Genomic DNA, 25867 nt, shown 5'->3' with positions numbered 1-25867 from the left:
CTATAGCGGCATAGAGGTGAGCACCCAGCCTACGTTGGGGAGAGAATAATTTCTGTTAAATGCCTTTCGGAACAAAACACCCACAGAAGCCTATTAGAAGGAGAAAATTATTTTTCTAGATTGCTTTGATCCCAAGAATGTTATACCAGAGGCTATAGAGCCAAGTCCACTTAACTGAATCTAATGAAACAACCATGTCTTCAGTATCTACTGTGTCTGAGGTACTGGGCCAGGAACTGCAGAGGCTACAAAAGAGAACGAGAATGGGTCTCACGTCTTAAGTAGCTCACGCTCTAGTGAAGGAGACAACACTGCAACTCAAGGCATCGTGATCAAGAGCTACAGTAGAGATGTCCACAAGGCCTCGGGGCAAAGGGAGATGAATGCTAACACTGTGTGGTCTCCGTCTTCATGGTGTCTTAGCTGAGCCTTGAATCCTGTGATTGCGTAGAAGGGTCTTTTAGGAGGACACAGCTGGAACAAAAGGCACAAAATGCAGGGTATGTTTAAGGCCTGACTTTTAGTCAAATGTAGCTGGTGGAGTGTTGGGGGTAGAGGGGTGTCGTGTGACCCTAGGCATAGAAGTTAGGGCAGATGCGGGGAGGCCTTGATCACAGCGCTGAGGACTTTCTTCTGTAGGCCAGGGGAGTTTGATGATCAGTTCCCCTCTGCTTTTAGAAGCTAACCACAGAGAAGGGAAATCTGAAGCAGGAAAGGAGAGCTTTAAAATGTGGCTAGGGGACTTCTCTGGTGGTCCAGTGGTTGAGACTCTGTGCTTCCAATGCAGGGGGTGTGGGTTTGATCCCTGGTCGGGGAACTAAAATCCCACATGCCACGGGGTACGGCCAAAAATTTTTTTAAATTAAAATTAAAATCTGGCTAGACAGAGAGGATCAAAGAGAGAGGCCTTGAAGAGGAGGCATGTTTAGGCTGCGCATCTGCCTAGATGTTTACAGGGGTGAGGATGGGGAGGAGAAGCACAGAGGGGAAGAAAACTCTGAGGTTTTAAGCTTGAGTGATTGGGAGGGTGGTGCTGACATTTAGTGGTTTAGGGAAGAAAAGGAGGAAAGAAGCACTGGCTAAACACTACTGGTTGTCTACCCAACGGCCATGTCTCTGTTCTTCACAGAGCCCAGTTCTGTCAAATGTCAATCATCCTCAGTCCCTTAGGAGTATCCTAATTGGTGTAAGCCATCAGCTCGAGGAGACCCCCCTGCTGACTGTTACTGGTCCAGGGGTGGACATGGCACTTAATTGACCCTACCATATCAAGTGCATAGTCCATGTCTGGGAATGTACACTCCATGTTGTAGGAAGTGGACAGCAGAATCAGGTAGCTAAACACCCAGACTGAAAAGGGAAGCCCCAGGGAACTGAAAAGATAAGATGATCATGGAGAGAGAAGAGTTCAGGAAATCAACCTCATCAAGTTGTTTATGAATCCCTGGGCTCACCCTTGGCCTGTACATGTATAGACATGGCTCTAAATAGATTGCCAAAGACTATGAGAACTGGACTATGGGACAGGCCACCATGCTGGTCCCACACTGGTCACTGGATGGCACATACAGGGCACAGATCCCAATAGCCTGCAAAGACTCGGAAAACCGAACTGTCATTAGAACTGCAACCCATAGAAGGCGGGTCAGAACTTGTGACCTGAACCCAACCAGATCAATTGCCTGCTAAGACAGAAATATCAAAATTCTCCATAGGATATAAACAAGAACCTGAGTCTCATTACACAACAATCAGAATATCAAAGGTGCAATCCAAAATTACTCATCATACAAAGAACCAGGGAAATATCAACTCACAGGAGACAAGATAAGTGACAGCAGCCAACAGATTTTGGAATTATCACTTTTAAGTAGCTATTATAGAAATGCTCCAAGAAGTAAAGGTAAGCAGTCTTGAAATGAATGGAAAGATAGAAAGTCTCAGCAAAGAAATAGAAGATATAAAAAGAACCAGATACAATATTGAACTAAAAAGATACAATAACCAAAATAAAAAGTTTCCCAGATGGACTGAATAGCAGAATGGATATAACAGAAGAAAAAGTCAGTACATTCGAAGACAAATCAATGAAAATTATCCAATCTGAACAACAGAGAAAAAAAAAAGATTTGATGAGGGTAGGAAGAGCATAGCCCCTCTCTCTCCTGTGGGAGCATACCAAAAGATCTAACATTCATGTCATTAGAGTTCCAGAAAGAGAGTAGAAGGAGGAAACTTCAGAAAAAGTATTTGAAAGAATAATGAGTGAAAATTTCCCTAATTTTTTTTTTTTTTTTGGCCGCACCGCGTGGCTTGTGGGATTTTAGCTCCCCGACCAGGGATTGAAGCCGGGCCCTCGGCAGTGGGAGCTTGGAGTCTGAACCACTGGACCACCAGGGAATTCCCGAAAATTTCCCTAACTTTGGAAACGAGCCACAGAGATACAGGATAAGAATAAAGAACAAGGCAAACAAAATGTCATAGAAGACAACAAGGGATTGAAAAGATTTTGGACATATGAATGCCCAATACTGCCCCTTACTTACTGTGAGACCTAGGGGAATTTTGCTTATGTTTCTGAGTCTCAGTTTCCTCATCTGTAAAATGGGTAGAGTAAGGCCTATCTAAAATAAGGCTATCGTGAAGATTGAATTCAGTAATCTAAATAAAGCACTTAGCACAATTCCTGAATCACAAGAAGTGATGAATAAATGATAGCTTTTTAAAACGGGGAAAGAGGGTGGTCAGCAAAGAAGCCAAGGATGATGAGGACTGAAAAGAGACCATAGGGTTTTGCACAAAGGAGATGATCATCCGAGATGATTTTGGTAGCATGGCCAGAGCAGGAGCCAGACTATTGTGAACTGAGGAGTAAATGAGGGCAGAGGGAGGAGGAGAAGTCAGCATAAACATTTTTTGACAAAGTTTGGTGATGAAAAGAAGGAGAGAGCTAAAATACTTGCTTGAGAATGCAAAGCTGATGGAATATTCCTTCCTTTTTCAAGATGGAGAATTTGATCCTGTTTTTTTAAGCTGAAGGGAAGGTGCCCAGGAGAGGAAGCGATTAATGGTTCAGGAGAAAAATGGGGTGCCTGATGGCACAGGAAGTGATTGGATCAAACCCACAGTTGGTTTTTTTGTGTGTTTTTTCTTTTTTTGTGTGGATGTGTTTGTTGTTGCAATGGCTTAAAGCAGAGATAACAAGTCTATTACAAAAGAAAGTGCATGATTATCATGGTTTGCAGATGATATGTTTACTGTTCTAAAACAGAGATTCTCAGCCCTTTCCACATATGGCCCTTGAAGGAAATGATAGTATCTATAAGATATATTGGAGTAAGCCATAGGGGATTTGGAGGCAATTTTCTGTGGCTTGGTGAAAAAATTTTAGTGTGTTTTTATATTATATAATTATGATAATAAAAATAAAACATAATGTATTACAAAAGATATTCAATATTGAACTTATATAAAACTTCCATGTAAAATATTCTCAGATTATTTACCTAGATACTTAGGCTTACTTCTCTGGACATAAGATTATATGCCTAAATCTTTAATATGAGATTAATATAAGATTATATAAGGGGCCATCAGCATTTCTTGGTGTTGACTTTTTTTTTTTTTAATTAATTAATTTATTTATTTATTTATTTTTGGCTGTGTTGGGTCTTCGTTTCTGTGCGAGGACTTTCTCTAGTTGTGGCAAGCGGGGGCCACTCTTCATTGCGGTGCGCGGGCCTCTCACTGTCGCGGCCTCTCTTGTTGCGGAGCACAGGCTCCAGACGTGCAGGCTCAGTAGTTGTGGCTCACGGGCTTAGTTGCTCTGTGGCATGTGGGATCTTCCCAGACCAGGGCTCGAACCCGTGTCCCCTGCATTGGCAGGCAGATTCTCAACCACTGCGCCACCAGGGAAGCCCTTGGTGTTGAGTTTTTAATGATCATCTCTTGCTAGTCAACACGAACGAGAAACTTTGTTCATATAAATTGCTAATTTAAAATATTTAATTTAATTTTTAAAATTTATAATAGTTGCCAGGAAAATCTAACAGTTCTTTCACTCTTTTTTTTTTAACATCTTTATTGGAGTATAATTGCTTTACAATGGTGTGTTAGTTTCTGCTTTATAGACAAATGTGATATTGAAATTTGTTGTGATGATGCAAATAGATTTTTCAAAACAATATAGCTTTTTCATATCATGTACTTCAAAGTAGTGACGAAGCTCTAATGTGAGGAAAAGACAGGTGTTATTAGAGCAGTCACTTTGCAAGTAGCTTGAATGTCACTAAAAGAATCCATCAGCACAAATACATGGCAGCATCTCCTGTGTCAGGACCAAGATTCCAAGCTGCCACCTGGTGAAGTGCCTGCCCTGAGCCCCCTTGGGCTGTGATCTGGGCACCTGGTACCCAAACCCCTCCAGCAGCTCCATGGTCCTAGGGCCACAAAGCAGAGATGTGCTCTGCAGCTGGCACTGAGGGGGCATCCTGGCTGGAGGGCACCCTTGGGCTGTTTTAACAGGTTGCCACAAAGCAAGGTGTGCGGAATGTGGCCGGTTCTGCTCATTGCTAATAGTGATCTCACACAGTCAGAGCTCCTCTGCTTAGGGCTCTCTCTCGAGCCTCCAAGGCGCTTCTTGAATGTAGGTGACGAGTTACAAGTGGCCGCACCAGACCCTCCCTGACTGCTGGGCAGTCAGTGTCTTATAGAGCACCCGAGTCCCCCTCTCGGTACAGTAGCGGACCGCACGCAGCGCACCAACTGGAAAGCTCTGGTCTGGAAAGCCAAAGGAAGAAAGTATTGACATGAGTAAAAGAGTGAGAAGAATGACTTAATATATGAAAGATACATGCATATATGTGTTAAGATAAATATTTGAAAATTACCGGATTTTCTATTTACTAACTATAATGAGTGAGGAAACATAACAGAAAAAAAGATTGCACTCCCAATAGCAACAAAAGAGATGAAATACCTAGGAATAACTTAACAAGAAATATGAGAGATTTATATGAATAAATGACAAGATTTTACTGCAAAGTATAAAAGAAGACTTCAGTAAATAGAACCATACCGTGTTCTTGGATGGGAGAACTGAATATTATGAAGATGTCAATTTCCTACCAAATTAATTTATAGTTATACTATAACTCCAATCAAAATCCCAATAGAGTTATTTTTGGAATGTGACAAAATCATTCTATAGTGCAGCTGGAGGACAACCAGCAAAAGTAACTAATACATTTTTTTAAAAATAAATTTGTTTATTTTATTTATTTATGTTTGGCTGCGTTGGGTCTTCGTTGCTGTGTGCGGGCTTTTCTCTAGTTGCAGCAAGCGGGGACTACTCTTCGTTGCAATGCGCGGGCTTCTCATCGCAGTGGCATCTCTTGTTGCGGAGCACGGGCTCTAGGCGCTTGGGCTCAGTAGTTGTGGCGCATGGGCAACTAATACATTTTGAGAAAAAAAAAACAATGTGGATGGCGGAGAGGGATTAGTTTTCCCAGAAAGTAAAAGACAACAGAAAGGAACAATAATGTTTTCAGTTTGTTTCTACTGCTAGTATAGTTTAGGGAAACAGAATAGATAGGCCAGTAATAGCCCATAGAATATATATGATGATGATAAAGATGGTACACAGCACAGGACGGAAGTGGGGGATTCTCCAATGAATGGTCCTAGATATTTATTGGTGGGGGTGGGAGGAAGGATTGGAGGGAAAGTGTTGCTAAGTGTGTGTTTCTGTGCACGGGTCTTCAACTAGAGTCCCACATCCCACTTCTCTCCCAAGCCCTCACTTTCTATTCCCTAGGGTAGGAGGAGGGAAGCACCTCACTGATGAGTTTAGAAGAAGAAATAGAGTGTGAGTGGCTCAGACCCCTCCTCTCTTGGATCTGCTGGGCTGCAGAGAAGCTGAGTGCTGTTCTGCCCTCTGTTCTGTGGCTCCTTATTGAGGAAGTTCCTGCTCCTGCCCTTTGGGGATTCACTGTGGTCTAGCAGGGCCTGGGTTCGGGTGGCCCAGGCAGCTTAATCCAGGGGTGAGGTGTATTAACAGACTATTTTGGCTGTTTAATCTTAAATTACATATTCTAATCAGCTTTACCCAGAAATAAAGGAGACAACATCGGCCTGCATTCCCTTTATCTCTCAATTGGTTTCTAACTCATGAAGGGGAAAGGATATTATTTGTTGGTCCAGTTAAAACTCCAAAACTGGACCAAGTGGTTGGCTAGTTGGGGAAAAAATTTATATCATAATGCATGTCAGTATATGAAGAATAACTTTTATAAATGTTAAACTATTAAAAATAAAAACTGGAAGACAATATCAAATTTCTGGATCAGAGAAGACTCTCCAAGGTTAAAAACAGATGCAAAGATCCCAAAGGGAAAGATACATAGCTCTAACAAGATTTAAAAACAGTGTGTACATATAAAGAAGCAAAAGAAAAAAACAAAAAGAATAAGCGACAATTATCAAGCTGGAAAATTATTTCTAGTAAACATTACACAAAATTACTGCCATAAATTTCTCAACTAAACAGATAAAATGACCAAGAACAGGAATACCTCAACAGATGAATGGGGAAAAATATTTAATAGACAATTCACAAAAAGAAAAGTACATATAGTTAATGAATATGTGAAAAATGTCATATTCACAAATGTCCAAAGAGATGCAGTTAAAATGAAACATTCTTTGTCTATCCAGTTGGAAAAAAATGATAAAACGAGAATGCTAGTACTGGTGAGGGTATAATGAAATGATCACTGTGACGGGTAGGAACATAAATCAGTACCATTTTTCTGAAAAGAAATTTGGCAACATTTATCATGAGTCTTAAAATGCTTATACCTTTTGACTCCAATAAATCTAGGAATCTACCATAAGGAATTTGCAGACGTGCAAAATAAAGATTTATGTGCCTAGGTTTTTTTTTTTTTTAATTAATTAATTAATTAATTTATTTATTTATTTTTGGCTGTGTTGGGTCTTCGTTTCTGTGCGAAGGCTTTCTCTAGTTGTGGCAAGCGGGGGCCACTCTTCATCGCGGTGCGCGGGCCTCTCACTGTCGCGGCCTCTCTTGTTGCGGAGCACAGGCTCCAGACGCGCAGGCTCAGTAGTTGTGGCTCACGGGCCTAGCCGCTCCGCGGCATGTGGGATCTTCCCAGGCCAGGGCTCGAACCCGTGTCCCCTGCATTGGCAGGCAGGTTCTCAACCACTGCACCACCAGGGAAGCCCCAATGCCTAGGTTTTTATGATAAAATAAATGGAATAATATGTGTATGTCCAACACTAGTAAAGGCAAGTACATTATCATATATTAGAATATGACATGGCCATCAAAATTAAGCTACAAAGAGCTTTAAAATCACCTAAGAACATTAAAAAAAATCAGCAACAACAAACTTATAACCCTCTCTGTTAAAACAAAATGACCTAAGGCAGCTTGTGAGTAGATTTAAAATTCAGCAAGATTGCCTAGGTTAGAAGTAGGTGAGGGAAAGAGGCCAACAAGAGTAGAGAAAAAATAAGAGCTGGAAAGAACCTATTACAAAAACGAAAACAATTGCTCAAGTCTGAACATCGGCTATGGTTGGGCCACAAGTCTGACTCTTTGCAAATTCGAAAAGGAAAGATGTTTTAGAACATCACAGCGTGGAATTTGCTAGGGAGGCAACGTGAGATACATACAAAGATTGTTAGGCACGATTAAAGGCACATATGAGGTTCAGCAATATGATTTTTGTGGTGGATCCGCTTGGCAGACATCTGTGATTTTCTCCAGCAACTCTCAGCAGCCTGAAAATAGCAGAAGCCACAGCATCAGAGGCTGAGAAAATGGGTGTTGGGTAAATTCAAGTTTGGAAATCGACACAATGAAGCTGGGAGAAAACCAGGGTGGTAAAAGCATCTAGGGTGCTGGTTTGAGCAATCATTTATTCTCTCAGCAAAACTTATACTTTTTGACACATACTGTGTACCAGGCACTGTCCTAGTTATTCTTGGATACATCAGTGAACAATAACTAAGATCCCTAAATGTGAGAGTGGGGTGAGGAGGGGACACAGCATAAGGAATAATCACAATAATGTGTGTAATGAGGAACAAAAGAAATGATTGTGCAGGGTGGAGGGAATTGGGAGTGTGGACCAGGAGTGGGTGAGGATGTGTGGCTGGGCACTGAGACTTCAAGGAAGTGAGGGAGTGAGTCAGGAAGATACCTGGACCACCGGGATCTAGAACGGGCAGTGAGGGAGGAGAGGTGAGGCAAGGACCTGGGTCTTAGATGGGGAGAGTGAGAGGGTCTGGGCGCAGTTCGTGCGGGAAAGAAAGAGCAATCAGGAAGCTGTCCCTAGAGTGGGGAATTCCTGAGCTTGGAAACTTAGAGATTCACAACTTTTATCTTAAACTCACTCCCTTTCCTCACAGAACTATTTTAGGATTTTCCAGTTACATATGTCCCCAGAGGTGCAGCCTTTTCCCTGCCTTGATTTCAGAGCAAGTGCTGTGTGGGCAGAGTGAAAATTAGGATTTTATAGGAGAAAACGCCTTGATAAAAAAATTTTAAAAGGACTGAATGACTCACACCTTCCAAAGTACCTTCTTTAGAGGTTTCAAAATAAAGATAGGATTGTAGGGCACACAACTGTACAAATAAGGTGATCACAACTTTGTCAGATAACAACACAGTCCAAAATCATATGCATAGAAAGAAAAGAAAAGGAGAATGGAAGAAAACACCAAAATATCCACTGTGGCTGGCTGTCTTTGGGGTGGGACTACCTAAGCTCTTTTCTTCCTTTGTTTCTTCTTGTTTTACTTTTTTAATGGTTGAAGAATCTTTTACTTAAACATAGGCTAGGTTTTTTTCCCTCAATTTTAAATATAGACCTGCTAGAAAGGAAGGGAATGCAATGGACAAAGGATACAGGAGATAATTAACCTAGGAAATAAAGATAGTAAAGGTAGTATGAAAAGATAGGCTACATCACTAGGAACCACAGAAATGAAAATTGAGCCTTTTAAAATTTATGTTTTTTTGCTCACTACATTGGCAATTAAGAAAAAGATTCATCAGGTGGAACTGGAAAAAAATGGAGACAAAGAAATCATCAAGGAAATGGTTCAACAAAATTTCCTAGAACTAAAGGAAATATAGCTGACTGAGTGGCCATCAACATAGATGAAAATAGACTCAAGTCAATGCATAGTCTCAAGACATTTCACAGCACAGGGGACACAGATAAGATCTTACAAGTTTCTAGAGGGCAAAGAAAACAGCCTATGCAAAAGAGAGTCATGAATCAGAATAGTTCTGGATTTTTCAACAGCAAAACTGGAAACTAAAAGAAAGTAGAGAAATGTCCTCAAAAATATCAGAAGCAAAATGATTTCCAGCCTGCAATTTTATACCCACCAAACTATCAATCAAATGAAGATAAGACAGAGACATTGTCAAGATCTCATAAATTTACCTCTGATCCACTCCTTTTTAGGGAGGTGACTGGAGGGTGTGCACCACAAAAAACTAAGGAGTAAACCAAGAAAGAAAACTGCTGAAAGAAGAGACAGGGAAAGAGAACATCTAGGCTGATGTTAAAGAAAGACCCCCAAATGGCAGCCAGCCCAGATCAGAACAAGTCAGAAGTCTCCAAAAGAAAACTCCTCAGGAATATGATTTGATAGATACCCAATGTCTCCAAACATCTTGAGAGGAATTTAGAGGATTAATGGAGAATTTGCAGTCAAATTGCTAGGAAGTACGTTGAAAAATAAGCAAATAAAAATAGGTAATTATTAATTCTAGGGGATACACAAAGCTGTAGAGGAAAGGGAATATAAATCATAGCACAACTTCTGACTCAGTTTGAATAAAGTCCAAATAGTCATCAGAATGTAAACACTGACTATCTCTCTAATCAAAGTTGTGATATGACTCTGATGAGAGGATGGCGGACTAGGAAGGGGCATTATATGGTGGGGAGAAGAAAGCTAAATCCTTTTCTTTCATAGAAAAAAAGTTTAAAAAAGGATGCGTAAGCCAGACACCTCTTCTCCCTTTGGACACTCTTAGGCCTGGATGGGAAGTTATGAGAAAGGCAGACAGCCTGAGGATAAAGGTGACACACTGGAAATAGATAGCAGAATGGAAAGATAGAATCTGAGTCCTTGGTGATCTAGCACTGAATTAACCAATCCTGGAATCTACTGAGATCCACTTGGTGTGCAAAGACCTCAGTGATGACGCTATGAACATCTGTGGCTTCCATATTCAAGTTCTTGGTACAACTAACCCCACAAGGTGGCACATCCATTGAAGATTTTCTAAAACACTCTAAAAGCAAAGAAGAAGTCAGTGTTAATGATAAATACATTATTATTAAGCACTAACAATGTGCCATGTCCTTCAGGCTACCTGAATATCGATAGCCCTTTCAGACTATGAATTTTACTGCCTCTGGTGTTAAATCTTTGCACACACAGAATTATTGAAAGAAGAAAATGACTTCACCTAAAATGGGCTCTAATATTTTATAGAAGTTTATGCTTTTAAGGTATAATTTCAACACATGACAAGTTACTGTTCTAAAGAAACACTATTATGTGCTAGCTACTTCAGAAATGTTAAACTAAAGAAATGAGTAAGACTATGATAATTTCTACAAGGACTTTCAAATATATAGAATTACCAAAAAAAAAAAAAAAAAGTATCCTTAACAGGAAAAAAAAATAAAGAAAAATAAAGACAATGATAGGTGGAATTTTTAAAAACTCATGAAACTCACCTTTAAAATAAACATATCATAATCACAGTGTTGGAATTAATGTTATCAATATTTGCTGGTATTGCTGGAGATTCAAGGAAACTGATTCAATCTCTAACTGTTTATCTCAAGTAGCCAAAAAAAGAAATTCACCTATAGCTAATATATGATGACAATTGCTTATAATTTTTAAGTTCTCTGGATGTGCTAGGCATTATATTCAGTACTTCATGTGCATATTTTAATTTAATTTATACAGTTATCTTAGGAAGGGAGGTATTGTTATTATTCCCATTGGGCTTGAGAAACGTATAGTTCAGGGAAGTAGGATCTGAGCCTGGATATGTTTGGGTCCAGAGCCTGGGCTTTTGGATCCAAAGCCTGGGCTTTAACTGCTGTGCTGTATGCACTCTCATTAAAGGTGAAGAAATCTGGTATCAGATGTGAGAATGATGTCTCGACGATTTCTATACTAGACGTTCAGTGTAGATATGTTAATGGGGCCCAAGTGCTCTCTGAATGCAGGTACACACACCTGGTATTTCTCCCAGCTCCGGATCTCTCTTTATGCTCAGACGTACTTGACCCTGGACTGGCTGTGCCGTGTAAATACTGCTTTCATATTTGTGTGGGGTTTTAGTATTCTATCTGTAGGTCTTCCACTTACCATATGGTGATGTCTGGTTTTGATTGCATGCTCCCATCGACCAAGGAGCATGTCTGTCTCACCTGCTTGTTACAGAGTTCCATCCCAGTCCTAAGTTCTGCCCATCATTCACGCAAACTGCAAGTAGGAAAAATGAGTGAGCAGGAAGGGCTCAGAGGGGGAGGCAATGATCAAACCGCACTCACACACAAAGAGGGGAGCCATCTGAACCAAGTATAAAGGGGAGCATGGGCCCTCTTGGCACCAAACAGAGAATCACAGTCTGATTCTCCTGATGTGGCCACCATTGGCCTGCCACCCTCCAAAGAGATTTCATTTGCTTGCCAAGGAATTGGTCCAAAATGGCTTGTGAAAAATGTCCCAGCAGGCTCTTGACAAACCCTGAAATGAGATGGGAAAGCGTTAAACAGTATTGGATTGTCAATAAATGATATGTAAGAACATCAACATAAAAAGCTTTTATGAAAAAATAAAAAAGCTTTTATGTCTGTCTCAACTATTTAATCTCTGACAGTTCAGAAGTGCATCTTCCCTGCTCTGGTGTTAATAAACACTGACATTTGAAGTGAAGCGAGCTGTTTCAATATCCTTTGGAAATGGAAATGGAGGTGTTGAGAGAGTGCAGATGAACTCAGCTGTTTTTAGTTGTTTCCAGCAGGAAGTTGTTCCAAATAACCTACGATATTACCAGAAATAGGAGGCGTTGGAAGTTTCTTTACATGGAGTGAGGATTCCAGAGGGAATGATCAGAAGGTTTCTTAGAAGAAAGCATCATAATGGCAGGAGATGGAGAAAGATAGTCTAAGGAATACAGAATTAAGAATATGCGAGATACCAGAAACTGAGAGAGGCTTGCCTTTTGGACTCTGGTTTAGGGATATAAAGGATTATGAGATGAACTGGCCTCTAGTTTCCAGAGAGTAAAGGCAAAGACCCCAGTGACATCAGCCCAATAACTGGTCATACTTAGAGACTGGGGCTATGGGCATCACCTTTGCTGGGAATACAGCAAAGCTGTGAAGAATCCATTGTCCTGGTGATCCTGGAGACTCCTCTTCCTGGAAGGTTGGGAAGGGAACTCTTTGGTTCCAAGAATGCTCACCTCTTGAGAAATTAGCAGTGGTGCTCAGTGGCTCGGAATCCTCTGTGCATTCGTTGTAATTTGGGATGCTATCTACGGTAGGAATTATGAACATTACCCATTTATTCATTATCCGTTATTCATTTTATAATTTTAAGTAGTTATAGAAGTTTATAGTTGTTGCTATGTTTTATGGCACATCATTTGTGGCCCCTGTGATGTATGAAATGATGAAATCCAGACAGAAGACAACCCCAATTATGAACTTTCCTATGGGAAAATAGACCATGTTTCTTAATGTTGTAATTACAGGTATATTCACATACGTACAGAAAAAAAATTCCTAAGACATCAAATATTGACAGTGAATTTTTAATTCTTCATTCAGATGTTTCTTTGATTTCTGAAATGTATATAATAAGCATATATTATTTTATAATAAAAAATAACAGGTTATTTTGGAACAGAAACACAGTACTGTCTACTCCACAGCTGAATCAGAACAATCCACAAATCCTCTGTAATGGGGGATAAGAATGCAGTTACACCATAATTTAAAAATAGGAAATATTGAAGAGTAAGTACTGGGGATATACGAGAAGGTGTCTTCAGTTCTCAGGTGTTGGAAATAAGGTCAAAAGCTAGTTGTTCACAGGGAAATGTGACTGCTGTCTTTCTACAGGAATTCTGTTAGTCTAGGAGTCATCACCCATTAGTTAGAAGCTACCCCAGGACTGTGTATGAAATCCAGAAAGAACTGTGATGGCTTCACTCAGTCCGTCTGGAAGATTCTCTTGGACAGGAGCCCTGACCTGGTCTCAGTACTGAAAGCCTAGGAGACACACACACACACACACACACACACACACAGAGACAGAGAGTGCCTAACTTGCTTCTTGACTTAGTCTTGCGTTATACCTGCACTTGAAGGAAACATATGCTCGTCAGGTAAAGGGTAAATATTTTAAATACTCATGGGCCAGACCCTATCACTGCTTTTGGATCAGCTTTTGGAAATGAAAATTTCAAAGTCCCATTCAGCAAGATAGAGGGTCCCACTTTGGTTCCCTCCAGCAATTCAGTGAACAGCAGTTATGTCAGGACCTTTGTCGTAGAAAGACTTCGCTAGACCTTAGCTTTGGCTTGGCTCTGTATCATCCCAATGACTCTGGGAAAATCTACTACTGACATCTGGTCACTTGTCTTCCAGATGACCCCCAATAATTCCTTCCTCTTCCTATTTATACCCTTGTGTAGTCCCCTCTCACCCTGTATGAGGTAAATAAATGGGAACAAGTATTTTTATTTATATTGTATATACAAGAAACTGAGACTCAAAGGAGTTAAGTAACTTGATTAGTATAATGGGCTATAGGCACAAGAATGTTGTGTCACCTGATATCAAATCCAAGACTTTGTTCACCTTCTTATGATGCTGTTCCTTGGAAGGAGAGGAAATGAGTGAAATCAGTTATTTTCCATTTATTCAAATGGTTGCTCACAGGGTTAAACAGTGCCCTCACACCCAGAGGTAATGTACAAACACATATTTACCCTGCAGAATTCTTTTCAGTTAAATACATTAATAAATGATGAGTAACATCAGGAGGCATGTATACCCCCCTTTCCTCCTCTCAACCCACCCCCTCTTCTGTTGGTGCAGAGATTTACATAACATCCTGGTTGCCATGGCTGATATTGTCCTCTGTTAGTTAACTCTTAAAGGAAGGACTCGTGTAAAAGCCTGTAAATGACTGCATGAATTATGCATAAGGGCTCAACTCAAGTCATGCATATAAAATGGGCATTAAGAACACAACCTTGACTCTCTTATTCTTTTATAAAGAGTTCCCACACAGGGCTTGCTAGCCTAGTCTGAAGCTCTCTCGTAGGATGAAATGGAGTTTGATTTATTGGTTTGAACTAATTTACAAAATGGAGACCAGGAACCAAGAAAATCAAGTTATATAAACACAGCTGGCATCTGGCAAATGATAATAATAGGCTTTTTAAAGTTTCCATGTACCTTGTAGAACGTTATATAATACTCTGTGCGCACAGTGAGTGACGAAATCTGATCCTTTCTTCTGCCCAGCCAAGAAGAACCAGTGAATGATATGCTGAAAAGCTCAGAAGGTACCAGAGGAGATTCATATTCAAGTCCCATCTCGTGTTCTCCAAACTTACTCTCTATGATGCCTTTCGAGATCAAACCGAGTCTCCGTGAAATCATCTTACACCAGAGGGACAGACCATTGCTACTTTAGGAAGATGGCGATGCAGGGGTATCCCCTGCTCTTTACCACGGCAGCCAACCTCCTTTCCACATCAGCTGTCCAAGACCCAGTCCAGTTAATTCAAACCCATCTTCTCACCAAATTCCTAGGCTCCTAAAGATTCACGGACACCTCAACAGCGGTGTCTGGTCTGTGCTTTTGTCTGAGACTAACTGAACTCTAGGATGGCCTGTTGGAAAAAAGCATCCCTATATGGTTTGATTGAATCTTATTTGGGAGAATTTGTTTTTGTTTTTCAACCACACACAAGTACAGCTTGTTGATGCTTTCCAATGGGCAATGGAAAAGTCAAGATTTGGGTCAGCTGGCATGCATGCCCAGTCCAAGCCATGGCCATCCCCACCAGGCTTCTGGCCCCTGATGTGGTCTCCCTGCCACCGCTGCTCACTCCACACAGCACCTGAAATCACTGATGGCTTCTCGTCACACGTAGAATAAAGTCCAAGCCCCTAACCCTGGCCTATGAGGCCTCCATGATGTGGCCCTGCCTGGCTTTCCTAACTAATTTTGTACCACCCTCCCCTTGCCCATCACTTTCCAGCCCTCGTTTCCTTTCGGTTTTTTGAACATATTAAGCTTACTTCTACCTTCAGTCTTGTTCCTTTTTGCCTGGAATGACCCCAACGCCCTATCATTACCTTTCCAGCTCCTTCTGGTCATTTCCATTTCTTATTAAAAATCACTTCTCCCGAAAATCCTTCCCTGACCACCCAATCTGAATTAGTAGCTCGAGCACATAACTTGGTTTTACTTTCATCTTATTACTTCCTGATATTTCCTTGTTTATTCAATCTGTTTTACTGTCTGGCTTTCCCCTACCAAACTGTAAGCTCCAAAGGCAGGAACGTTATACGTAGAACACTGGTTGGCACTAACAGACACTCAATGTTTGTTGAATGAGAAAATGAATGAATAAATGCCTTTGCTTTCATTTGGATCAGTCATTTTTGAAAAATATGTTGGTTTCTTTCCATCTGAATTGATTCAGTCATTTTGTAAAAACAAATCTTTCCCAATTAAAATCAATTCATAGTTTAATAAAAATTTGCTATGTGAGCCAGCTCAAGTTTCTGTAAGTTAGTGTGCTCTACCCCTCATATATACAATTCAGATCTGTGACTCAGATACCTGAAAACGTCATTTGAGTTACAATTACTAGTCCTGAGACTGACTTACTTTGCCTTTTTTCTGGGCTTCAAGAACCCAACACAAGTCCTGTGTTTTCTTTAAGTTTCTTTGACCAACAGAATTGCTCTCCTCCTTAGCTCCCCCCTCCTTTTATAGCACTGAGTATTCCACTCAGCAGCCCTTGGGGAGAGGTGGCTATTAGATAATCTCTGCTCTATTGGGGGAAATTTGCATGTGGGTTGTTAACTCTTTGAAGGCAGCATGAGGATCTGTGTCCCTTTATTTCTCCTGGGCTTCTGTCTTGGACCCTTTCACACTGTGTTTGTCCTATGGATATTCTGTTGAGCTGCAGACCCAACTGCAGTGGCTTTTTCTCCAGTTTTGTTTATTTTTAAATGAGTGTCAACTCTTAGCAGTGGTGGGGTCCCAGGACAGTGTGCCCCTAATTTTGGCCATGATCAGTGGCAGTGGGCAGGGCAGAGTTCAAAGCAGGGGCTCTTTCCAAGATGCCTGAATAGTAGAGTGCTTCCCCTTTTCCTTGTGGTTGAGATCCCGTGAAGTTATTCTTAGCCAGAAATGGGTTATGAAAAGGCAACAACTAGATCCCTTTATCTCCCATAATAGCTTTTCCCAAAAGAGGGAGATCTTTCCAGCTGAGATAAAGCCTAATTTTAGCTGATGCTGCTGGGCATCAGCTGGGCATCCTGGACCATGACAGTCCCCCCTCCATGGCCAGGGACCCATTAGCATCCTTTGCAGATAAATGATGATGCATTAGCAACCGACTCCAGACATCTTCTTCCCCTGGAAAGGGGTTTGAATCTTGGAAGAAATCATGTCCTTACTGTGAAGACATGGTGAAAAAAATCTTGCTTTTCTTCATAGCAGACAAACCTTCCTCTCTCCATAGAAAAACTGTTACTCCTAGGTGATTCTTTTGCTAAGACACTTGGCATGAGGGTGGGGCATCGGAGTTACCATCTTAGGTCCTGGGACTACCGTCTAAGGAAGGTACATTCAAATGACTGAAAAGTGCAAGGAAAATTCCTGCCCCCAATTCTCTCTCACTGGCAAGGAGTTTCTTCTTCCCCACAGATGAATTCTTTAGTGTTGAAAGCTTTTCTGCTTTTCAGTACTTTTATTAAAACATAACTCTCCCTGACAGGGATGGACTCTAAGACATTCATCAAGGGGTGGGTTATGGGTACGGGCCCTCAGGTACACTGCTATAATACACTGTTACAATACACGTAACCCTGTTATAATAATGTAACGATCCTATAGTGTAGAGTTTACCGCATTGCTTTTTTCTTGATTGTCACCCTACCAAGTAGACAGGGACCCTAGAGAGCAGACAATTTATCAAATCCATCTTTTCACCTGCAGGGTCATGATGGGTCCTTAAGAAATATTTCTGAATGAATGACCGACATTGCTAGATGCTTCCAAGTCTAGAAGACAGCTGAGCCGAGGAATAAAACACAGATGCTGGCACAAGAGTAGTGGGGAGGGGGGTCTCCACAAAGAAAGGGAAGAAGATCCCAAGACTTCTGAACCGTTCGCCCTTGGTGACACCCAACACATGGTGACAAGGAAAGCTGCTTCAGTGGGGAGAAAGTGAAAGTTCTCGGGAGATGCCATGGACATTTTTGAAACACTTTCTCTGTCCTACCGACAAGCCAAGGCCCCTCCTTCTGTGACTGTGACGACTGAGCGAAGCCATTTCATCTCTTCACTCATCAGTAAAATTCTTCCCTTGCTACAGCGTTTGGAGTGTGAATTCTAAAGATAACCCTGGGAACTGCTCCTTCACGAAATCGATGGAGTTACTGCGGGCTTCAGGGTGGGCTGTGCCCGAGATAGTGGCAACTTGATTTTCTCAGGTCACATCTCCCCGTGAAAGGAGAAAGCAGCGTTGCTCTGCTGACCACAGGCTGGGGGCTGAGGCTTGGGATGGCTGCACGGCTGCGGGACGGTCCGCACTGCGCGTACGGTGAGAGACGGGCGGGCCCGATACTGCGCAGCCCCGCTGCGGCTTTCCACACAGAGTGAGGCAGGATCCTGGGGGCTTGGCCGGATGTACCATTCCCTAAAGCAGAGGGCAGTCAGCTCAGCAGAATGCTTTCAGAAAGAGTTTCTAGCATGCTGTCAAGATGTGTATTTGTCACCAAGTGGTGTGTGTATTCCTCTGGCACTTTCTTTCTAGGAGCTGTTGATGCTTCTGTCCAAGTTTCATGACAACTAATCCTTATTAACCACTTATTTTGTGCGAGGCATTGTTCTAAGTGATCGTGCATGTACGAATTCACCTAATCCTCATAGCGTCCCTGTGAGGCAAGGACAATTTAGCATCCGCATTTCACAGATAGGAACCAGATAAAGACAGGCACAGTTTCAGGGCTGCACCTTAGGGGTCCTCTTCCCATTTGAGAGCGAAGTTTTGTGACAAGGTCTGGGCTTTCGGTTTCCCATCTCAGAGAGTCTTGCTGGTTCTGCCTCCTGATCGGCCGCCCTCTTGGGGGCCCCCGCACCCTAATCCTTCATTTCCACTGTGTGTCTGGCAGTCAGTTCTGACCTCTGTCTGTCTGAGTGCCCTGGGCTCGTACCCACAGCCCACAAGCCAGCCCCCCCTTACCCCAGCACCCAGCTGGCCTCTGGAACCCTTGCCTGGGGTCAGAGTGGGTAGTTCCACGGGCTGCCGGGCTCTGGGAGTAAAGCACAGGGTGGGGCGGGAACACCGGGTCCTCTTGTGAAAGCAGATTTAGCATCCCCATGCGCAATCCCCACTCAGCAGCAGGCAGGGCTCCCTGTGGAGGCAGAGGGAGCCCATCCACGTTCCATTTCCACCATCAGGAGCGCTCTGCATCTTCTGAGACTTTGGAGAGAAACATCAAGTCCATAGACTTAGAGTTACTTCTTTGAAAATCCCAAAACAGTGCCCCCAAAACATCACCCAGAATCCAGCTCCTCTAAGATACCTTCACTCGAATCCCCACCAAATAGCCACTCTTCCCACCCAATTCTTTACCTTTTATCTTATCTTCTGTGCATTGCATCATTTAAACCCCACTTCAGCCACTTCTCATCCCCCATCTTACTGGTCAATCCACACCTGACCTCACTGCCTTGCATTTCAGCAACCAATATCATGCTGGTTTGTATTCGTTGCTCTTGCTTGTTCTCCTTTTTGTGTGTTATACTGTTTCCTTAAGTAGAATGTAGATCTGGGAAGTCATCTACTGTACTCCCAGGATCTAGCCCAAGGCTGGGCAGGAAACAAATAGCTCAGAAATAGACTCTGCTGTTGATGAGGTGCCATATTGACTCCTCATTACATGGGCATCAAGAATTCTGATGTTGGATGGAGGCCTTCCTTAAAACTGTGGCCTTCTCCATTGCTGTCTGCCTCTCTTCTATACAATTTATGAATCTAGACTAACCTCCTACTTGTTTTTTTAGATGTTATTTTTTAGGTCTTCATAGACTTTTTTAAACAGCAATCTTAGATTCACAGCAAAATTGAGTAGAAAGTACAGAGGTTTCCCATCTACCCTGTGTCCCCACATATGCCCTTGTTTCCTCTACTATCAACATCCTGCACCACTGTGGTACATGTGTTACAACCAGTGAACCTAGATCAACAGATCATGATCACCCAGAGGCCATAGTTTACATTAGGGTTCACTCTTGGTGTTGTACAGCTTATGGGTTTGGACAAGTACATAATGACATGTGTCCGTCAGTACAGTATTGTACAGAGTAGTTCCACTGCCCTAAATGTCCTCTGCGCCCTGCCTATTTATCCCTCCCTTGCCCTTAACCTTTGGCAACCACTGATCTTTTTATCGTCTCCATAGTTTTGCCTTTTCCAGAATGTCATAGCATTTAGAATGATTCGGTGTGTAGCCTTTTCAGATTCCACCTTCTACTTTTCATCTTTCAATTACTTCCTTTGTAGGACCCTTTTCAAATTCAGGGTTTGGGTCCCTGGATGTCGTGGGTAGTCACACAGTGAGCATAGCCTGTAGGGTATCCACGCAAAGAGAAAGACTAGGGAACACTATGAGTACAGCTCTAGGGATCTTCAAGGGCCAGAAATTCCCCTCCCACTCTACCTTATGCTGAGACTGCCCTTTAGCTTAAGATGATGAAGTTCCCTGTTAAAATACAGACATAGTATCTGGAAGGGATGATTATTATTAAATTATTAAATATTAACGTACTGACTCAGATGAATAGAATAGCTAAAAGATAATAAGAATCTGGGTGAATGTGCCCAAAAGGTAGGGCTTCTGGGAGCCAAGGAACTGAATGAGGAGTTTCTTGGGTTGTATGTACTTCACAGTCTGGAAACCTGGAAAAGTGGAGTAAGATAGGAAAATGTATGGTATAGTGGAAAGAACACACCCTTGGGAGTCAAGGAACAGAATAAAGTATTCCCTAATATCTTAGTTATCTATTTCTGTGTAGCAAATTGCCCCCAAAACTTAGTGGTATGAAGCCATAAATATTTGTTATCTCACAATTTCTATGTGCCTGGAATTTGAAAGTGGCTTAGCTGGGTGATTCTGGCTCATAGTCTCCCACGAGCCTGTAGTCAAGATGTCAGATGAGGCTGCAGTCATGTGAATACCTGACTGGGACGACATCCTTTTCCAAGGTGGCTCACTCACAAGGCTGTTGGGAGGAGCTTCAGTTCTTTGCCGGTTGTTGGAAGGGGGCCTTAGTTCTCTCCGTAGGGCTGCTTGAGTGCCCTTACAATGTGGCCACTGGCTTCTCCCAGATGAGTTATCCAAGAGAGAGCAGGGAGAAGGCCACAGTGCTTTTTATGAACTTGTCATGACACAGTCATTTCTACCGTATTCTATTTGTTAGATGACAGTCACTAAGTCCAGTCCATGCTGAAAGCGAGAGGAATGAGTATTGCCTACTGTTATAAGAAGGAGTTTTGAAGAATTCTGTGGACATATTTTAAAACCACTATATCTGTGCTGTATGTATTTACACAGTCTGGACTCCTGGAAAAGTGGAGAGAGAGAGAGAAATGTGGTGTAGTGGAAAGAATAATCTATTTGGGAACGGAGACCTGGCTTGAGTTCTGGCTTTTCCATTCGCCAGCTGGTGACTCCTAGAAAATCACAAGTGCTCTGAAACTTAGTTTCCATTATCAGAATTAAATGGACAGTATGCCTTCCCTACAAGCTGCAGAAAGTCTTATAGAGGGCTAAGGGTGATGTGTGTGAAAACCTATTTGTATATCACAAAATGCTATGCAGACTTACACTGCTTTTATATTCAGGCTGGCTTTACATGTGGTTGAGGGAAACATCCATAGCAAAATTTACCCTGTTCCTCTGTGGGCAGAGCACAAACCCCTGCCCCTTTCTCATCTGCTGGTCACAGAGTTCCTACCCAGTTTTATTTCAGGATCAGGCTTTTAGAGTTCAGGGAGTTCATGGGGTTAAGCCTTCTTTTTATGTACCCTTTCCCGAGTTCCTCTGGAGGCCTGGGTGAAACATTCTATACAGGCTGTAGTCCTATTTCTTGTAGAAACAAGTTGAAGACATCTCTAATTAAGATCAGATAGACTCCACTTCAGAAACAGATGTTGCATTTTTGTGCCAACAGAACATTTTATTTGCAGCCCTTTCTCCCTACTGCTAAGCCATACTTGATCTTCTGTTTTATTTAGTAACATGGTGGCAAATTTTCATCAAAATGATGTAAAGACAGATTTGTGTATTGGGGATGCTATGATTTTCTTTCCTTTAAACTCACTTCTGTTGTTTATGGCGTTCCAGGTCCCTTCTTTAAAGAATTCTTTGCGTTTGAGTCATCAAGCCCTGAAAAATGCAGACCTTAGAGGCTTGTAATGAGATCAAATGATGTATTTGTTCCAAGGGACCCTGTGATTTCCACCTTCACCTACCTAAAAGCTTTCCATGTTGGGAAGGACTTTGGAAATGTAGAAGACAGTAGACATTCAGATTTTAGAGAGTAATCAGTGAAATCAGTTTCAGCACTGTAGTCATCCGAGCAGCCATCATCTGAAATATTCTCTAGATGTACCCTTAAGAGGGAAGGAAATGCACCTTGAAAACTGGAAATGGGCTCCTTCAAAGTTCACTGTCACATTTATTTCTCAGTCATGCCAGAACCACCAGCCAACCATGTGTGGCTTTCTCTGGTGTGATGCCTGAATAGGACACCATTTTCTTAGGTTCTTGGTCCACCCAGCATTTCCACTCTTTTGGAGCACGATGGGTCATAGTAGATTGAGCCCAGATTATCTTCGGGGCAGATCTCCCCTTGCAACACAGCCAGGGGATTCCTGTTGTCTCAAGGTATTCAAAACTCTTACAGAAAAGTCAGCTTAAATCCTCTACAAAACATTTACTAATAGATGATAAATAATTTTTTTAAGCCAAAAGATTGGGGAAAGTAGAGGAAGACAGACAGGGATTAGTATAGCTCCAAATTTGAAATCACTTTTCCTACCCAATCCCCTTTATTTTCTATGGCAGAGATTGAGAGTTTTCCCAATGTCAGATCTTTCCTTTTACTCTCTAGAATATACAGAAATATGCCTCTAGTTTTTAACTGGACACAAGGTCATCACTTGCTGCTAGGTGCATCATGTACCTAAGGTCTGGATGGTGGTATGTTAAACGGAAATAGGGTCTGCACCTCCCAGGAAATCTTCTTGAAAGGAACAGTGCATGCTCCTCTCTTTTTTCCTTCTTCCTAATGTCTGGAATGCAGATGTGATGGCGAGAATTGGAGCTGCCATCTTGGATTGGGAGATGATGTTGGAAATGGGAACCACAGAGCCACAGCATAAAAAGAGCTTGGCCCATCCTTCAACTCCATGCATCCACTGAAAGATTGTCCAGCTGGCATCTTTGCCCTACCATGTTGCCTCTTGGTGTTGTGGCCACAGGATCAGTGTCACCTGGTGGTTAAGAATGCCAGCTTTCAAAGTCAGGTGATTTGCGGTAGAAATCCTGGCTTCACCACTTATTAGCTGTGTGACCTTGGGCAAATTGTTTAATCTCTCTGTTAGGATCATGTAGTACCATGTAACAAATTCCTCCCATTTGGCATACTCACACATTTTAGGTCAGAAATTTAGACAGGGCACAGCAGGACAGCTGGTCTCTGCTCCCTTATGTCTGGGGCCTTAGCTGGAAACTCACAGGCTGGGGGCTGAAATCACCTGAAGGCTCCTTCACTCACACGTCTAGCTATTGATGCTGGCTGTCAGCTGGGCCCTCAGCCGAGACTGTCAGCCAGAGCGCCTGCACACAGCCTCTTCAAGTGGCCAGGGCTTCTTCTCCATGGTGGTTGTATTCTTCCAGTGAGTGTCCGGAGAAAGCCAAGTGGAAACTGGATCACCTTTGCTGACCTAGCCCTAGAAGTCACACAGCATTGCTTCTGCCACATTCTGTTCATTGAGACAGCCCCACAGGCCCACCCAGTTTCTAGGGGAGGGGAGATAGATACCAACTCTTGATGGGGAAGTGACAAGGTTCTTGAAGAGCATGTATGCTTGGAAATATTGTTGGAGCTAATTTTGGAAAAGAGAGTCTGCCATACTGTCTAAAGCTTCCCGATCTTCATCTGCAAATGAGGATAACCATATGTACCTCATAAGGCAGGGGAGACACTGAAGATGTTTAATCAGGAGTACAGCCTAGACACTGCCCAATCACAACATCACCAGCATTAACACGTTAGTGTAGAGAACAACAGTCCTGGAGGTCCTCGGAGGAGAGTAAGGATAGACAGCATGCTGTGTATGTGGGGAGGGTGGGAGCTGTCACACAGGGGTCCCAGGGCAGTGAATATTTTACCAACCAGTAAGGAAATATTTCAGTAGCTTATAAACCTACTGTTGCACACAGGCTGAATGTCAGCTCTGCTCACTGGGTTGTTTTGAGGATTAAATAAGACACTGCATAGAAAGTGTTTGGCATATGGTAAATACAGAATAAACAACAGCTATTATTGTTACAGCTGGTTTTGGTAGCTTTCCAATCGAACGTGCAATGTAGAAACTTAAATCTTAAAAATATGAGACACCCCTCAGCCCACCAATGTTTTCTCTCTCCTTTAACGTGAGGACACACTGTCTCCACCTCAAGAGCTTATAGGGCATGTGAGCACCCAAGGTCTTTAACAAAACAAGTGGATGACATTTCAATGGATAGATTTTTCTTAAGAAATAAGGAGCCTGGTTTTTTTCCCTCTTACTGGAAACCACGAGTCAATGACAGTATTCCTCTGTATAAGTCTCTTCAACAGTTGTACAAAGCTTGAAAATTTCCTAGATGTTTTGGTACATGTTGTCAGTGAATTGATGTGATAATGGAATAGAAACAAAAGAGTATTGCCTGGCTGTAATTTCAGAAGGGATTTCTGTGGCTTTGTAGAGAAGTGTGCTTTGCACAATGGAACCCCGTATCCTAAGTTTAGAATATGCTGAGAGAGACAGAGTCCAGATCTGTAGTTCCTCATAGGATAGGAACCTTCTTTAATAATGAAATTAGGCTCCCAGGGCCTGACTCACTAGCACATTTCCTGGACATGAATGAGCTCCCCAGGGTTGGGTTGGCAGATATCTGAATTCTTTGGAAAAAGGCTGATTGATGCTGAAGGATTTTCCACAGTGCTGTGTAGCCCTATTTTCTGCCAAGCCACATCAGCTGAGAAGGGTCAGATGAAGGGTTGGCTAATCATGGTGACAGGAAGGGAAGCTAACTTTAGCGCTGAGCAGCTACCCAACAGCCTGGGCCAGAACACATAGGATTCTCCTTTCCTCAGTCTCTGAGCGACTCCATAGTTCTCCGTGATGCCTTTCAGAGTATTTCTGCTACGGGCGTAGGCTTCACACTGTCATGCTGGGAGTCTGACCAGGAGCCCCTGCAGCCATGGTCTCTCACCCTGAGGCAACCTCTGTGATGCCATTACTGTTGGGGTTTCACCCTGTGTGGACTGAGGTGGGGGACAGTCGCTCCCCCCTAGTGACACAGCTCCTGAATTAGCCCAGAAAGGGTGCTGTATGGTCTGATGTTTAATAGCCCTCTCTCTCAAGGACTGACACTAAACTCCCTTGGGGCAAAGTTGGGGGACAACTGAAAGGCATCATGTGGGTGGCACCCAGAAACGTCTCTCCCCACCAGTCCTCACTGGTTTCCAGTGTGGCAACCAGCATCTTCTCTGGCCTCTGGGTGAGTTCCTGATCCACCAGGGTTCTCCCTGTGAGGCCGAGTCTGCCTTTTCCCCTCTCTCCTTTGTTCACCTGTCTGTATCCCAAATGCAGAAGCATTTTTCCTCTTCCAGGTATTATTTATTTGCTTTCTTAGGCAAATAACTGGTCTCCTGGCAATGCTCGCTGGGGCCACGATTTATGAGATGGGAACACGCATCTCCTAGATCCTTTACTGTAATTTGGAGACCTTCACTTAACCCCGTTAATCAGAGGAAGATGAATTTTAATTGGGTTCAAAGCCAGACACTGACTATGCAAGCAAATTTCATTAACCTCTTGGTCAATGAAAGGCCTTAACAAAGCTAAATGTACTTCACCTAGCTGATCTTTACTGATAGCAGATTCACTCTTTTTTTTTTTTTATTCACCAAACATTTACGGAGTGTCTATTGCATACAGCGCACTGAATTGTGGGGATGCAGAGACAGTAAATAGTTCTAAGCACAAGGCATCCCAATTTGGTGAGAGACAAAGGAAGAGATGAGATGGGAGCAGAGTGGGGTCACTCACTCAGCCTGAGCTCATGGGGGGTCTGAATCCTACACTCAGTGCCCAGCCCAAGAAATGCTCAGAAACTTAAGACAGTTTGAAACCTTTTTAGGTGGCTAGGAAAAAGGGTTCAGGAAATAGTCACTCATGTGTTTTCTTAGC

The 25867-nt window shown here is 42.5% G+C and overlaps 1 long non-coding RNA gene across 1 annotated transcript in view; it reads left to right on the top strand.

Annotated features, from left to right (window-relative positions):
- The window catches only part of LOC309660448, a 35623-nt gene extending 18302 nt beyond the window's left edge, over positions 1-17321 (top strand). The window contains exon 3 of the long non-coding RNA XR_014263406.1: positions 14616-17321. This is a non-coding gene — a long non-coding RNA (uncharacterized lncRNA). The remainder of the gene's footprint in view (positions 1-14615) is intronic.
- The last annotated feature ends 8546 nt before the right edge of the window (positions 17322-25867 follow it).

Source organism: Balaenoptera physalus (genome assembly GCF_965194825.1).
Source record: "Balaenoptera physalus genome assembly, chromosome: 4".
NCBI lineage: Eukaryota > Metazoa > Chordata > Mammalia > Artiodactyla > Balaenopteridae > Balaenoptera > Balaenoptera physalus.
Note: the sequence above shows the minus strand (reverse complement) of the source record. Positions and strands in the feature narration are given on the sequence as shown.